The following is a 12,653-nucleotide window of genomic DNA, read 5'->3' on the forward strand; positions in this document are numbered from 1 at the left end:
GGCAAGCTGTTCCCTTCTTCTAGAGGCGTTTCCTCGATGGTCAGATTTGGTCCTGGAGAACAAGAAGGCTCCGACAACACATCCTGAAAACTAGGTATGGAAATTGCAAAACCCCTTTGTGCTTCCATCCCAGTAGACGCTAGGTAATCCTTCGCCGCTTCTACCTCCATGTTATCTGTACTTCTACCCGCCTTTCTAATTAAATCATCATCAGGCTCTATGTTCTTCCTCTTGCTTTTATGTTTAGTTTGGACCTGTCCCGGCTCCATCTCCTCCGCCATGTCTCCCCAACTAATTTCTCCGACAACCTCCTTCATTACTTCTAGTCCCGAAGAAACTTCTTTTGACTCGCCTCCGGTAAGTTCACACCCCCGCGCTGTTTCTCCAGTGTCAGCCATTGAGGCTTCTCCTGTTTCCTCCATGTCCACACTGCCCATCTCCTCCTCAACTCCACACCCCTCTGTACTGGCACCTGGGGCTGGTCTCGAACCCTGCACAATCTCAGCAAAACTCTTTTTCCGCTGTTCACAATCCTTAAATATGTGCACCTCGCCCCCACACAGATTGCATCTAGTTTCTTCAGTGCAGTTAGCGGTGGAATGCCCCACACCTTCACATTTCCGGCAGATCACCTCACGACAATCAGCAGCGTTGTGCTCCGGCTTCCCACATCACCTACAAACTGCGGGCTGCCCATAATAACAATAACCGTTATTTGCGCCAATGAAGAAAGATGCTGGGGGATGCAAAAGGCCGTCAGGCGCTTGTCCGTTAGGCCGAAGACGCACCCTATAACGCCTCTTCCCTGTCCAGTACCCCTTCCTGTCCATAAGTTTTTCACCCACTCCTTGTATGTCCACAAACCGTCTTAAAAAGCAGACGATATCTCCTTCTGGTACATATGGATTGAACATCACAGTTAATGTTCTCAGGCAAACAAAGGTTCCATGATATAGTCCGAGAGAGGTTTATCAGCTTTTTTCCCATTAGCAGTAATCCAGACGCTCCTGACTAGATCCTCCGAAATAAGCGATAAGTTGAAAATCTTCTTACCTGGAAAATCTTGGAGACAAAAGACGTCTTCTGGTCTTAACTGCAAGGCTTTCTGCACCACTTCTTCCTCAAAAGTGTCCCGAGAATCCAACTCCGTTTTCGATCCTCCCATCCGTAGCACGAACCGCACTGCATTCCGCACACGTCCCTCACGGGTCCTTGAAGCTCCATCCATCTCGAAGAAAAATTTTTGGCCGGAAAGCTCCGCCACAAAAAAACTCCTGGCATCGATCCCTCTTCTCTCTTTCTCTTGACTAAGAAGCAAGCTGCGGACAGGCCACACATTTGATCTTAGCCAAAAGGATGTGAAGCGATGCCCGACGCCGGCCTTGGGTGGGCGCGCGGGCGTCCGGCTGGCGCACAGCGGCGCAGGCCGACGCCTCGGGAGCCTGGTCAGCACGTGGCTGCCGGCCGCCCGGACTCCGCTCTCCCCGTCTTGCCTGCCCGCCAGTCCCGGGCGGGGGCCCTGCTCTTGGATCTCAGGGGGGCGCCAGCAGGCCGGCCTCCTTAGCCGTGCCGAGCGAGCTGCAAGTGAAAGCGGACCGTCGCACCTGCGGGCAGAGGCAAGGGGCAGCGCTCTCTTGGGAGGGACGGACACACACACACACACACACACACACACACACACACACACACACACACACACACGCACAAGCCTCCGTGGGAAAAGGCTGAAAAAACTGCGTTTTTTTGAGGGAAAACGCACGGGAGGCGAAAAAGGGGCCGGCCCGCTTGCCCAGAGAGTCGAGACGTGGGAAAGTGCACAGAGGGAGCACGGGAACGGAGACGGGGAGGGGGAGAGAGAGACGGACACACACGGAGACACACAGATGGATGAGAGACGAGACCCGAGAAGAAGGAGCTCCAGTCCTGCTTGCTTGCTTGCTTGCTACCTACGTCTGTCTTTTCACCGCTGAGAGAAGGTGGTGCACCGCTCCCGGAGGCGCTGCAATACCGGGCTGATGCGTGGAGAGGACGGAGCAAGCTCCTGATCCAGCTCCCTGTTCCAAAAATCAGTTTAATATGTGGTCCCCCGATGGGGGACGTATCAGATATTAAACTGATAAGAACAGATTTTTTTTTATTATATATAAAAATGAACCCCAAAAATCATGCACTCACTCCACCATCCAAACTAAACCACGAACACCACAAAACTAAATCCTTCCACCTTTCTTTAGCTGCCACAAAACCCCACCTAATCACATCCCACCTGATCCGTCTCCCTATGTCTGCTTTCACCCTGGCAAACACTAAAAGCTGAGACCTCCACTCCATGTTTAATCAAATCATCACGAGCCTCCCACACATACAGTTTCACCAGACTTACTATTAGCCAAGCAAGGAACTTATCATCCCACTTCCCCACCTTTGGTATGCCCCTCATAAGCAACTTATAAGACAGCACAACCCCCAGGCCAACCCGTGCCATTGCACTCCCACATTGTTCCCACACTGCCTGAACAAACCCACACTCCCAGAATACGTGTCGGACTGTTTCTTCCTGGGAACATCCCGTTCTCGGGCACTGACTCTTCTTCGACAGCCCCCTAACGTACATGACTGATCTTACAGAGAGTCTCTCCCACACACACAGCCAGTTAAGATCTTTCAGCTCATTGTCCAATCCCCCGGGTTGTGTCTGCAGCCATACTTCGTTGGACACACCCAAAATTGCTGCGGTCTCCATCTTCATCACCAGTTCGTACAGTGACCTGTGATTTAAGGACGTCGTACCTTGACGGGCCTCCGGGTGAGCCTTCAGCCATTGTGCCGCATGTTGATAGTGCAAAGGTAAGGATTCTGCCTTCGGAGTAGTATTCTTCCATCTCGCCAGGTGTCGCATTGTCGACAGAAACCACAATTGAACAAAATAGCAGCAGAGGTGCGGTGGATCATTAGCCAGGAGTACACACAAATTTGACACAAAAACACAGTCCAACTTAGCCACGAAATTTGGAACTCCTCTGCTCCCCTCGGCGACTGGCCTGAACATATCCACTCTTTTTATCCTTTCGTATCCTTTCCCCCACATAAATCGAAAGATCATTCTCGTCACTTCCTTCCTTTTCCTCATTGGCAATGGTAGTACTACTGCCAAATACAAAAGCAACGGCAAAATGTCAACTTTCAGAACCAGGATCTTACCTGTGTAGGTAAGCACTCAATGTTGCCACAACCCAATCTTGCAATTAACCTCCCGCAATCTTTCCTCCCAGTTCAGCTTAGCAGAATCTGTTGTGAAACAGGATTCCCAAGGTCTTCACTGGCCCAGACACCACAGTAAAACCCCTCATACGTTCCGGTCTGTACTTCCATACTCCAAATAGTTTAATGGTACTCTTAGCTTTATTCAATTGGGCTCCGGTCCCTGCTGAGAATTCGCCAACAATACTCAGAGCTCTTTCCAACCCTTCTTCAGAATCAAGAAACAAAGTGACATCATCGGCATAAGCTGCCACTTTAGCCTCTTTCCCGCCACTTCCAGGAACTGTTATCCCCCTCACTGTCGTGTCTTCTCTCAACTGGTCCAGAAGGAGCTCTAGATATACAACGTACAGGAGTGGGGACAAAGGACACCCCTGCCGCACTCTGCACTGCACAGGAATCCCCTCTCCCATCCACCCATTCACACACACTCTTGTCTCCACCCTTCTATACAAGGTATGAATCCAACCCACGAATGTTCTGCTAAGACCCTTTGCTTCCAGGAGTCGCCATAGGACATTGTGATTCACCCGGTCGAAAGCTTTGCACTGATCTAAACTCACCAACATAAGTGGTAGATTCCGTTCTTCGACACAGGATATGATGTCCCTGGTCAGTTGCAAATTCCATCCAATATTTCGGCCTGCCACCCCACATGTCTGATCCACTTTCACTAGAAGTGGTATCACTTCCCTTAGTCGCCTACCCAGCACTCTGGCCAAGATCTTGTAATCTACACACAAGAGCTGGATAGGCCTCCAATTACTCAGATCAGCCTTATCGCCCTTCTTGAAAATTAAAGTTGTGACACCAATCTTCATGCTGGGTCCAAGCTCACCTTGGTCCAATACCTCCGAAAAAACCTGTAACAGAACTGGCTCCAGTTGCCTCCAAAATGTTCGATAAAATTCTGCCGGCAGGCCATCAATACCCGGTGCCGCTCCCTTCCTTAACCCGAGCATTGAAAATCTAATTTCCACCGCCGTCACTGTTCTCTCCAATTCTGTACTGCCCACAGACGCTTTTTGCACTCTAGACAGCATTCTGTCCTGGGTATCAAGATCAGCCGCTTTTTCTGAAAAGAGAGATGAATAAAATTCTGTAGCCCTTCTCACCATCCTTGGGGGGTCGGTGACCATACTCCCGTCTTCCATTCTGATGCCTGTAAAAGAGCTTCTCTTCTTTCCTGTTGGTTCCTCATGGCCCTAAAAAACTGAGGCGTACAACGCTCATCACTCTCCAAGATGGCTCCCTTAAGTTTAGAGATAATTCCTCCCCCATCTTTACCATTTCTCCTTGAGCATTGCTTTAATTTGAGCTGCTCTGTCCCCGTTGAAAGGGCCCCCTTGATTGGACACTATATACAAGGTTTCAGGTTCTTCCTGCAGTCTCACACAATCTTTATGTTCCAAACGACGTTTGACCCTGCAATAGTTTTTAGAAACCACTGCAATCGTTCGCTTACACGATTCCCACCAACAGGCAGCCGATGTGAAAAATCTCCTCCTCTCTTTATAATCCCGTAGGACGCTTTCAATTCGATCTTAGGGGAGAAGAAATATCAGAGACGAACAATTCAATTTCCAATAGTTCACTGAAAAACAGGGGTCTTCATCACCAAAGGCGATGGAAAGCAGTAAATGGTCCGAAAACCACATAGGGACAACTTCCCTGGCAAGAACTTTCGCCCTAGTTGAAACAAAGATGTAATCCAGCCCCCGAAAACCTCCTCTCCCATTACTCCAGGTGTAGTGTTGGACTTGGAGAAAACCGTCCAACAACTTAAAATTAGCAATCAAATCCTTAAGTGTGTGCACCACCTCACCCAAAGTGTCTCCCAAATCAATGTTAAAATCCCCACCAATGATTAGCTCTCTATTTGTGTATAATAAAGGCTCCAGATCCCTTAAGAAAACACCCTGCATCCGCCTATCCGCTAGAGCATAAACCCCAATGATTCTTAATTTAATTCCCTTCCGTATTCTGTCTATCATTAACAAACGTCCCGGAACCACAGAGTTTACCTCCTGAGAGACTAAATCAGACCCATAACATAAAATGCCAACCCCCAAAGAGTTGATTCCTCCCACACTCCACCACGAGTATCCATGGGTCCACTCTTTTTTGAAAATTCTCACATCAGCGGAGTCTTTCAAGTGAACCTCCTGAAGGAAACATATGTCAAACCGTCTACATCCCAGGTCTTCAAACACCGCATGTGACCTTTCAGTCCCTGTGCAGCCTTGCCTCGGACACTGGCTCTTTTTTGATAGTCCATGAGCATGCATGACTGCCCTAACCGCCATTCGACCCCATATGCAGAGCCAGTTCAGATCCTTCATCCTATTATCCAGGCCCTTCGGTTGGGCCTGCTGCCAGGTCTCGCTGGACACACCCAGGATCGCTGGCTTTCCCGATGTCATAACTCTTGTATAACAGACGATGGTTCAGCGTGGTAGTACCGTCCCGTACCTCTGGGTGTGTCCGCAGCCACCGCACTGCGTGACGGTAGTGCGGCGGGAGTCTCTCTGTCTTAGGGGTCGTGTTCGTCCAGGCGGCTAGGTGTCGCATGCTCGCTGCGAACCAGAGACTTACAAACCGGCTGCACAGGTGAGGCGTGTTATCGTGCAGGGTGACGCACAAGCTTGCGATGTAAACACAATCTAGCTTTGCTGGGAAATCCGGAATCCCTCTGCCATCGGCGGATGCGCTCGTACGAGTGCCCCCAGATGAAGGTAAATACGGCTCTTACTAGCTCCTTTCTCTTCCTCGCAGGTAGGGGGTACACGCAGCAGGGGCAGGATCTCCACTTTCAGCACCAGTGCCTTCCCGATCCAAGTCAAAGACCTCTTCTGCCAAAGGCTTAGCTTCTGATGGATCTTCCGGAACCTGGCCTCCTAGTTCGGGCTTGAGGGGTCCTCATTGTGGAAAAGGACCCCCAAGATCTTCACCGGGCCTGTCGTCATTGTTAACCCACTGGCAATCTCTGGTTCGTATGACCAGGTTCCAAACATCTTCACTAGGCTTTTGGCACGATTCAGCTGGGTGCCAGTGCCTCTGGAGAACTCGTCCACTATAGCCAACGCTCTCCCCAAGCTTCTGTCTGAGCCCAGGAAGAGCGTGATGTCGTCAGCATAAGCGGCGATCCTGGCTTCCTGCCTCCCACCACCTGGCACTCTGATACCTTCTACACTGGAGTCCCTCCTCAGCTGGTCCAGCAGGAGCTCTAAATAGACCACATACAGCAGGGGTGAAAGAGGACAGCCCTGTCGCACACCACACTTTACTGGTATACTCCTCCCTACTGTTCCGTTGACGCATACCCGGGATTCTGCACCGCTATACAAAGTCTTGATCCACCCAACGAACCTGTTGGGTAGGCCTTTCCTCTGCAGGAGTGCCCACAGGGTCTTGTGATGGACCCGGTCGAACGCCTTCGCTTGATCCAGGCTTACCAGCATGAGCGGCAGGCCTCTGTCCTCCACCCAGGCGATGACATCCCTGGTCAGCTGCAGATTCCAACTCATCTTCCGGCCTGCCATGCCACATGTCTGGTCCGCCTTGACCAGCTCAGACATTACTGTCCTCAGACGGCCGCCCAGCACCCTGGCCAAGATCTTGTAATCAGTGCACAGGAGCTGGATAGGCCTCCAATTGCCCAGGTCCGCTTTGTCTCCCCCCTTGAAGATCAAGGAGACAACTCCGGTTTTCATAGTCGGGCCCAGTCCATCTCTGTCCAGGGCCTCATTGAAGACTTCCACCAGGAATGGCTCAAGTTGGTCCCAAAAGGTGCGGAAAAACTCTGTTGGTAACCCATCAATGCCAGGGACAGTGCCCTTCTTCAGGCCAAGATTTGCAGTCTTGATTTCTGCCCCTGACACTGGTCCGGTCAGAGTGGCGGGTTCCTCCACCGCTTTCTCCACACCCTCCAGGAGCCTGTCCCTGATGCTGGAGTCGATCTCCTTTTCTCGAAACAAAGCTTCATAAAACCCTGTGGCGCACCTCAGCATCCCAGGTATGCCTGTAGCTGCAGTCCCGTCCTCGCGCCGGATACTCTCGAAGCGACTTTGTTCTTGTTGTCTCCTTACGGCGCTGAAGAACTGGGGTGAGCAGCGTTCTTCCCCTTCCCTCCAGACTCCCCGCAACCTGAAGAGGAAGTCCTTTGCTCGCTGCAGGCTCCTAATGTAGGTAACTCGTTCACCATTGAAGGCGCCCCCCTGGTTCAAACGACTGTACAGGTCGTCGAGTTCTTCCTGCAGTTTGGTGCACTGGCGTTCCTCCAAGCTGCGCCGGATCCTACAGTACTTCCTGGTGATTGCCGCGATGGTTTGCTTGCAAGATTCTCACCAGTGCACCGCGGAGCTGAAAGACTCCCTCCTCTTCGCAAAATCTCTGTGCCGCCTCCATTCTCCTTTGGTATCTCGCCTCTAATAGTACTTGTTTATTTAGTTTCTAGTAGCTAGCCTGGAAACCGGGGTCCTTAACACCGAAAAAGACTGTCAACAATTGGTGGTCCGAAAACCAGGTGGGGTTTACCTGCCTGCTTAGGGTCTTCAACTTTGCAGTAGAGAAGATATAATCCAGTCGTCTGAAGATTCCTCTTCCATTATCCCATGTGTGGTGTGCGACATCGACTAACTCATCCCGCAAGTTAAAATCCGCTATCAAGGACCTCAGTAGGCAAACTCCGTCACCGTACGTGTCCCCCAGGTCAATGTTGAAGTCACCGCCGACAATCAGCTCTCTGTTCGTGTACAGCAGGGCTTCTAGTTCCTTCAGAAAGGGACCCTGCTGGGGTCGGTCTGCTGGGGCGTACACATCGATGATTCTCAGCCTTGTTCCGTCCACCACCAGCAGACATCCAGGGATCACCGAGCTGACCGTCTGAGCATCAAGACCTGGCGAACCGCACAAGATGCCTACACCAGAGGAGTTCACCCCTCCGACGCTCCACCACGAAGGACCCTTCCTCCACACCTTCTGAAGCGTCCTCACATCGTCGAGGTCCTTGAGATGGACTTCCTGCAGGAAACACAAATCCAAATTCTTCTGCGACAGGTATGAAAATACCGCCGTCCACTTGTCCGTCTTCCGCAAACCCCTCACATTGGCTGTTGCCACCACGAGGGTCATGGTGGGTCCAAGAGGGGTCTGCCACTCTCCTTCTCCTCTCCCTGGCTGGGCTCAGGTGAGCTCGCCGCCCCTGCTGTACTTACCGAGGTTTCGCTGTCCGAGGTCTCCATAAGGGGGATCGACCCCAGGGGGCTGAACGGGTACACCTGTTCGGGGGTAAGCATGCCAGGCTGGCAGTCGACTATCGGGCTGCCATCTTCCGTCATGTCCTGCGCCACCGAGTAGGTGTGGCAGGGTACTGGTCCGGACCCCTGCCCAGGAGGCAGGGAGTCCTCGGTGTCTTCAAGTTCGGAGTCGCTCGAAGTTGACTGGAGCATCTCTTCCTCCATCTTTTCCAGGCCTGCCATCTCCTCCTGGTTTTCTCCTTCTCCTTCGTCAGTCTTTTTTCTTTTCCTGTGTCTTCTTCCTTCTCCCAGCTCGAGAGCGCTTTTGCTTTTTCGGCCCTAGGGGGGTGAGAGTTGTTGCCCTCACCTCCTCTCCCACCAGTCCCGACGCTGCAGGTGTTGCCTCTACCACTGGGGGTCGTGTCCCCTTCACCACATCTGCCCAGCTGGTGTGCCACACCTCCCGTGAAGCTCCCGGTCGTGCCTCTTCTTCTCCCGCTTGCCCTCCTTGTCCTTCCTGCCGCCCTCCGGTTGATCTTCCTCCTCTGGCTGCTGTACCCAGGCTTGGATTTCCCTCTCCAGGTCCCTGCCCCTCTGATTACACTGCCAGAACAAGTGCCCTGTGTTCCCACACAGGGAGCACTCCTTCACTGGGCATTCCCGTGTGGAAAAAATGACACAACCAAAAAACATGTTCGATGCTTTCCTCGCCACGACATCCAGTTCGGGGGCACCCGACTTGTTTGGTCAACTTATGTTTATATAATACAGTTCTTACTGGAAGTCTCTTCCATAACGTTAACCAATTGAGGTCCAGACAGTCCAGACGCAAACCCTTGGGCTGCACTCTTCCCCAGATCTCGTTTGCGACGCCCCCCACAACCCTGGCTTCTCCTCTCTCTGTTATAGCGCAATACAGTGCCCTGTGATCCAGCAGCTCCGACTCGTCCACTGACTTCAGATGTTTCCTTGTCCAGGACACTGCATGCCTGTAATGCCAGGGCAGATTTTCACCGTGAGGGATGTCGTTCTTCCGGTTGGTGAGGCTGCGCATGCTGTTCGATAACCAAAATCTTACAAAGTACTGATAATCATGCGATACAGGTTGTTTCAATGCTTTACACAGACCAGACACAAATAAACAATTTAGCTTGATCGGCATGTTCGGTACTGACCTGCCCCCCTTTTCTATGGATCTATACATATCAACATGTTTTACGTATTCATATTTTTTATTCCACAAAAAACAAAAAACTTCTCTAACCAGATACCTATTATACCTAGCAGGCATGGGATACACGTTTGCTAAATACGTGAGGGCGGGTAACACGTCTGTTTTTAATATAATTACCTTTTCGATGAAAGAAAGCCTCCTGTCGCCCCATCGGAGTAGTCTTTTCCTGACCACCTCTAATGCCTCTTGCCACCTGCTATGAATAGTACTTTGGTCATTAAAAGAAACCCCCAGAACTTTCAAAGGACCTCTGCAGCAATTCAGGTCGCAGAGACTCCCCTTTTCGTCCCCTCCAACACCCGAAATATTTTATTTTGCTTTTATGTTTATTTAAATTTGCTCCAGATATCCGGGCAAAGCTATCAAAAATCCCCAGAGCCTCCTGCAGACTTTCCTTCGACCCTACCATCAAAGTGATATCGTCAGCATACAAAGTCATCTTCACCCTCCCCCCACCACTCCCAGGCAGCATTATTCCTTCTACACGTGGGCTTGCGTTAACCATCCTAACAAAGGGTTCCAAATAAAGCACAAATAATAGAGGCGATAACGGGCATTCTTGTTTCACGCCCACCTTCTGTTCTACCAATTTCCTAAGGTATCCATTCACCACCACTCTACTCCCTACTTGCTTATACAAAGTTTTTAGCCACCTGATGAAAAGTAAACTGAAACCCATCCTCTCCATCACAGCCCACAAAAACTTGTGACACTCTATCAAAGGCCTTCTCCAAATCAAGGCTCACCAGTGCAAGGGGGATGTTCCTCTGCTCGGACCACGCTATTATGTCCCTAACCAACTGTAATGACCAGGTAATTTTCCTTCCCTGGACCCCACATGTCTGATCTTTCCCAATCACTTTGTCCAAACCCCTTTCATCCTATTAACTAACACCTTTGCGAACAGTTTATAATCCGAGCAGAGCATAGTTAAAGGCTTCCAATTCGCTAACTCTGTCGGTTGGCCTTTTTTATACAGCAGAGTCAAAACCCCCTCAGGCATCGATCTTCCCAAAACGTCCATGCAAAAAACCTCCTTCATTACCTTGAGCAAGATCGGCCCCAATATACCCCAGAAGGTCCTGTAAAATTCCGATGGCAAACCATCAATTCCAGGCACCTTTCAATTTTTTGTCAGCTAAGGCCAACCTGAGCTCTTCTAATGTAAAAGGCCTTTCTAAGAGGGCCCTACTCTCCTCCGGCAGCTTTGAGTCAATACAATCCAGGGAGGTGAAATTTATCTCCCTTCCCATCTCTTTTTCAGAAAAGAGATTCTGATGATAACCAAACACTGCCTCCAACATGCCATCTATGTCTGCTACTACTGTGTTCGCATCCACTCGTATCCCATCCAGCCTTCTTTTAACCTGCTGTTTTCTCACCTGTCTAAAAAGATACGAGACACAGGTCCCTTGCTGCAGGGAGGAGTCTACTCGGGTCTTAAAAATAAAATTTTTTGCCCTCTCCTCATGATATGCCCTTAATTTTCTTTTAGAGGCTGCCAGCTCAGTCATGTCCACCGGCACCCCTTCGTTCAGGAGAGCATAGAGCTTATTCAGCCCTTCCTGGAGCAGCCTCCCCTCTTTCCTCACCGTTTTCTGACGTTCAAGACAATATAACCTTGTTTCTCTTTTAATTTTCTTTTTAATCTGCTCCCACCAATCCAACGCAGGAACACGCCGTTGCCTTTCTTCCGCCACCTGTTCAAATTCAAACTCATACGATCCACATACTTTCTCTCTTCCAACACCTCAACATTCATTCTCCAAACACCCTTCCCATACATTCCTCTTGCCAGGCTCAAATCCACTTCCACAATATTGTGATCTGAAAGCCAGGCCGGATGAGTGGTTACTCCACCAACTGCCACCTCCCTGGATACAAAAACATAATCAAGGCGCTTTGCTACACCCGCTGTTTCTCCAGGTAGGTACCACCCCTTTTGCTTGAAATCGCACTGCACTATCAACTAAATTGAAGCGCGTCAATAGTGTGCGCAGCTGCTTTGCCCCTGCCTCTTCCTTATTAATGAGGTCAACATTAAAATCTCCACCAATAACCAGAAACCTATTCGTGGCACACAATGGGAACAGCTCTTTAAAAAAAATCTGCCCTCATTGACCCTACAGCAGGAGCATAGACACACACAACTCTAAAGTTACCCTTGCCAAAACTCAAATCAACACTTAAAGCTCTTCCCGGCACCACTACAACACTCCCTTCAACCAAAACATCCCGATTTCCAATCAACACACCCACACCCGATGAGTGGACCCCACCCACACTCCACCTAGAATCACCTCTATCCCACTCACGCGCAAAACCAACCACATTACCATTTTTCAAATGAACCTCCTGTAAAAGACATCAAAATTAAGTCCTCAAAGACTGAAAGACTGCTGTCCTTTTCACTTTGTCCCTCAGTCCCCTGGTGTTTGACGTGAGGATCTTTATAGTCATGAATGATTATTTTACATTTTTTCTTCCCATTTATCTATGATGGCCGTCGCCGCTATATAAGCGTCCCGCACTTCCGATTCTTGATAACCGCTCACAGGCAATTTTGTGATTCTCCTAGCCATTCCTTTGTTCTCGAGTTTCACTCCAGGAAATCTTCTGGGTAGAAAAACTGACGAGGCATCCAACTTTTTCACATACCTTCCTTCCTTTCTGTATACCCCCGCAGCAAAGGCTTCCTTTGCCTTCCCGGCACTGTTCCTCCACTGCTTTACTAAATCAGAGAAAAGGTACTTTTTTGATCCTATCTCTGAGTGGGTTCTTCCATATATTTGAATACGCCTCACTTCTTTGCCAACGTACTCACACTTGTGCTTAATCCCTTTCTTCTGCAGATCCTGTTCTTCAAACCCGGCTGGCCAATGAACTTCTCTATTCTTCTCATTCCATTTACATAGGTCGAT

General features: G+C 50.1%; 1 pseudogene; it reads right to left on the reverse strand.

The window, feature by feature from the left end:
• Positions 1 to 1,974: 1,974 nt before the first annotated feature.
• On the reverse strand, positions 1,975 to 2,154 carry LOC138223415 (U2 spliceosomal RNA; annotated as a pseudogene).
• Between the last annotated feature and the right edge of the window lie 10,499 nt (positions 2,155 to 12,653).

The sequence above is a fragment of the Lepisosteus oculatus genome, chromosome 16, assembly GCF_040954835.1.
Source record: "Lepisosteus oculatus isolate fLepOcu1 chromosome 16, fLepOcu1.hap2, whole genome shotgun sequence".
NCBI lineage: Eukaryota > Metazoa > Chordata > Actinopteri > Semionotiformes > Lepisosteidae > Lepisosteus > Lepisosteus oculatus.